Source organism: Mytilus californianus, unplaced genomic scaffold (assembly GCF_021869535.1).
Source record: "Mytilus californianus isolate M0D057914Y unplaced genomic scaffold, xbMytCali1.0.p SCAF_4, whole genome shotgun sequence".
In the NCBI taxonomy this organism is placed as follows: domain Eukaryota; kingdom Metazoa; phylum Mollusca; class Bivalvia; order Mytilida; family Mytilidae; genus Mytilus; species Mytilus californianus.
The window spans coordinates 9,784,900-9,789,913 of NW_026262690.1; the positions used below are offsets into that span (position 1 = coordinate 9,784,900).

At 32.9% G+C, this 5,014-nt stretch overlaps 1 long non-coding RNA gene across 1 annotated transcript; it reads left to right on the forward strand.

Moving 5' to 3' along the window:
• The first annotated feature begins 357 nt into the window (after nucleotides 1-357).
• On the forward strand, nucleotides 358-4,627 carry LOC127737442 (uncharacterized). Its single transcript, XR_007999501.1, has 2 exons — nucleotides 358-858; nucleotides 1,575-4,627. It is a non-coding gene; the product is annotated as an uncharacterized LOC127737442 (long non-coding RNA).
• The last annotated feature ends 387 nt before the right edge of the window (nucleotides 4,628-5,014 follow it).

The following is a 5,014-nucleotide window of genomic DNA, read 5'->3' on the forward strand; positions in this document are numbered from 1 at the left end:
TGATCTCAGGTGCTTCTGGTGATGAGAAAAAAAATCTTACAAAATAATCAAATTGAAGGTAGGTTTTGATATACGTTTAAAACTAGCACCAAAAAATACTGTGCTTATAATTGCTTATATCCACGTCATTTGGACTCACTGCATCTCCTTATTTTAAAACTTTTCCAAGGTTAGCAACATCATCAGTGTCTCTTGTCTCTGTGAAAAAAAATACCTATATAATTTAATATAACACTAAAGTATACAGGTATTCTTTTCCTGTGTGATTTCACCCTTTTGCATATCTATATGTTTAATCCATTCACTACCTGAGATATGGTATAGACATTTAAAATATAACTTATATTGCCTCTTTAGATGTTTTATTGACGCGTTTTATGCATCTAATTCAATATTTCCATTTAAAATAGAACAGTAAAAGTTATTAGAATTTAACTAATATTATACAGATTATAAAATGCATCCTCATTTTGATGTTGAATTGTTATAAATATTGTATTGTGGAGAAGATACCATAGTCAACGTTCAAGAGTGCAAGTATAGATACGAAATAAATCGCCGTGGCTATCTTTGTATTTTGGCTTCTTAAAGTGATATTGTCTCTTGTTCATTGCTGTTCTGTACTCTTTTCAAATGTGTTTATTAAAAAAGATGTCCGACCTTGCCATGTTATTTATTTCAAACTGTTTTTTTTTTTTAAACTAAATTTCAGACCACGAATGTGTCAGATACAAGATTTTCAAGAGATACTCTGCCTCGAGAGCGGCATTATCGCTGGTTTGTTACGCCAGAAGAAGCTACAAAGATGTTGTCAAGTACTGACCTCCCAGTTCTAGGATTAAAGAAAAGAAGATACAAGTAAGGTGTATTTTCATGATAATCTGAACAGTTAAGTTAAGCTATTGATTGATATAGATTACACTTTGAACTAAGAACTTCTATACATACTGGATGTATTCACTTTATGTGATTCTAGTGTACCGTAGTACATAGAAATCATACAAAGGCTCTAAACTGCTGTTAATACTTCAGGTATATGAACAATAGTAAGAGAATTTCATAGAACGATGTAGGAATCAGCTTCATATCGGGTTTTAAATAATATATATGATTCCAATTTCCGTACACCCTATTCATGTTTCTGAATAATCTTCTTTTTAGTAAACTCGACACCCGATTTATGTTTCTGAATAACCATCTCAGTAAACTCGAAACCACCCTATTCACGTTTCTGAATAACCTTCTCTCTACAGTAAACTCCAAACCACCCGATTCATGTTTCTAAATAACCTTCTCACTACAGTAAACTCCAAACTACCCGATTCATGTTTCTAAATAACCTTCTCACTACAGTAAACTCGGAACCAATAGTTTGGAAAGCCAAAATATCTTCTTATTGGCAAATAATCCTATATAGCATATTTAGTGGCTAACGGAATTATACAAATATGGTTCAGGAAATTTTCTAAGTAAACCATGGTTAAACTTTACATGAATAACTATTAGGCCGATAAATAAAATCCTTTCGTTTTATTTTTGCATTTAGTGATTTATGATTGATATCTTTTCTACAGACATCCATTTAAAGCAGTGCAAGAAGCTGTCTTAGGATCACGCAATATTGATAGTACAGAAACATTTCGCAAAGGACACACGACCGACAGATCTGAGAAATCTACTGGTAGCAAAAATTCAAAAGACAGCAATAATAACAGTGAATCAGATGTTTTTGTAAATGCCTATGGAACAGACGACAAAAAGGGGACTTCCTTTACCACTAAACAGGTTACTTTGAAAAAACGATTTCATAGTGACTCCGATGTTCTTAATAATATTGAACCAAGGAGTGTCAGGCATAGCAGTAGGGTTAAAAAAGATTTCTAAAAGAAGAAGGAGAAAAAGAAAGTTTTATTTTCCTATTACGTGCATGGAGATGAAGATATTTAACATCAATGATTCAACAGATGAACCCATTAAGTTACATACATTCATAACGAAACGAACGATATGTATAAGCTTCAAAGTAGAATAATTACAGATGTATGTTTCATTATTATACGTTATTTTGATTGGCTAACAGCAATCTCGCGTCATTCTTCATTTCAAAATGAATTGCATGAATTGAAACATACATGATGACACATGTTTCCACAATAAAGTGCACAGGTAAATAAAAGAAAAACTTGATAGTAATCGTGTTTTCATGATCATAGCGAAAAAATGTAATTATAAGTATTGAATGCTTCTTTTAGTAATTTCATAGGGTTGTAAAAGCGTTGACCGTGCGTACATTTTTAGAATGAAGCGCTTTCGCGCTTCATACAAAATGTACTTTGGTCAACGCATTTACACCCCCAATGAATTAACAAAAAGAAGCATTCAATTCTTAAATAAATACTTAGTAGTACATTATACAATATGCTACCAAAGAAATGGTGTGACATAGCTCCATAATTTCACTCTTGTATATGTGCAAAAATAACTAGTAACTAGTATCATTGCGTATATATCATGTGTAGTTCATATTTGTTCAGTAATGATAATTTGGCTGTAATCATAAAAACTAAGATAAATTATTAACGAGACAGACAAACAAATTTATTAGTTGTAATTGGCTTTGAACTAGCTTTCAGTAATTGCAGGTACTCCTTTTTCGATGCTTTGCGTCTATTGTTTTTATGTTAGTTGTTTTTGTGCCTCGCATCGATTTTTCGGTTAGCCAATTGCAACTGGTGTTTGCTTTTATGCTCTTATGCTAACAAACATGTTTAACCCCGCCACATTCGTTATGTGCCTGTCCCAAGTCAGGAGCCTGTAGTTCAGTGGTTGTCGTTTTGTCATGCCTGTCATAATTGTATTTCATAAATTGTTTTGTTATGAATTAGGTCGTTGCATGGTTTTCAAAATTGAATTGTTTTACATTTTTTATTTCGGAGCATACGGTATGCCTTTTTTCTCATTGTCTATAATTGTTTATTTCCACTTCATTTGAAATTTGGTGGATAGTTGTCTCATTGGCAATCATACTACATCTCCTTATCTTTATAAACATTTACTTCATTAAAAAAAACTCCATTTAGAACATATGAACATACAAATTAGAAACATGAGATATCGAAATAATATACATTGTATTAGATATGACATCTATAAATGTTTCAATCTTATCTGATTAGCAACCCAGTCCTACCCGTGTAAATGTAAATGCTCTTTTGTTCCGACGTTGGAAAGTTCCGGGCGAATAGAACTAACTAGCCGAAAAGTTCCGGAGGAACTTATTAACTAGTTACTTTGTTCTTCCTCCGGTTTAAAAGTTCCACCGGAACAAAGTGACTAGTTGAAAAGTTCCAACGGAACATATCAACTAGTTAGAAAGTTCCTTTTTGCCAAATTAGTCAAAACCGGAACTAACAAACTAGCCCAAAAGTTCCAACGGAACTTATCAACCAGGCAGAAAGTTCCATTTGGAGAATTGATGCAAAGTACAAGCGCAACATATTATATTTGAACCTTTCAAAGGGAAACCAAGATACTGATTACAAAAGTCAAAAGGAACTTATCAACTAGCCACAAAGTTCCTCTTTGGCAAATAAGTCAAAACCGGAACTAACAAACTAGCCCAAAAGTTCCAACGGAACTTATCAACCAGTCAAAAGTTCCATTTGGAGAATTGATGCACAGAACCACATGAGGAGGGGGGTATTCTTCCCTCTCTTGAGGGTACTATGAATACTAAATTTGCATGATAATGCAACTTATTCCGTTTTATGTGAGCTATGAAATACAACTTAAATTTTGCATATTTGTCCCCAAAGAAACCCCTTTCAGTGCGTTGGGTATTCTTGTAATTAATGATTTGCTCTTAAATATACTGATACTCATTCTTCCCCCTCTTTCTACAAAAAGGACGAAATATGGTATATTCAGAACGATGTAACTAGTTGTTCTGTTCCGCCAGAACTATTCAACTAGCTACATTGTTTCGGGACTTTTCAACTAGCTACTTTTTTCCGGAACTTTTCGACTGCACTCGGAACAAAACAACTAGTTGGAAAGTTCCATCGAAACGAAATAACTAGTTGAAAAGTTCAGCCGGAACAAAGTAACTGACGGATCATAGTGGCTGTTACATAAACAGCAATTCATTGATGGTACCTTATTAACAGTTGACGTCAGAGGACGATACCTTGGGTACTGACTATCATTAAATGTATATATGTTAAGATATTATCCTATCCATTTCAAAAGCCCAAGTTGAAGCTTATTATATGGTATGAGTTTAGATGAAGCTTATTACATGGTATGAGTTTAGTTGAAGCTTATTGCATGGTATGAGATTAGTTGAAGCTTATTATATGGAATGAGATTAGTTGAAGCTTATTATATGGTATGAGATTAGTTGAAGCTTATTATATGGTATGAGTTTAGTTGAAGCTTATATGGTATGTGTTTAGTTGAAGCTTATTATATGGTATGAGTTTAGTTGAAGCTTATTATATGGTATGTGTTTATTTGAAGCTTATTATATGGTATGAGTTTAGTTAAAGCTTATTATATGGTATGAGTTTAGTTTAAGCTTATTATATGGTATGAGTTTAGCTAAAGCTTATTATATGATATGTGTTTAGTTGAATCTTATTATATGGTATGAGTTTAGTTGACCTTTGAAGGCCGTACGGGCACCTGTAGTTATTCAAATCTTTGTCATCATTTGATATGTATGACTGATTGATTGTTGGTTGTTTAACGTCCAGTGGCAAATATTTGATGCATGTTCAGGATCTGTATGGATTGTTGTCTTCTTTACAATCATGATCAAAACTATCCATGTTTTCAAACAATTTTGAAACGGTGTCATGTTTCTTAGTCAATTTCCTTCATGCTTTTAAAAAAGGTTAAACTACCATGTAAATTCGCTGTGGTCGTGTTTAGAATAACGTTTGTTATTTTGATGGACGTAGTATTCATATAATAACGGAAGACTATCAAATAAATGATTTTGACATCATGAAAT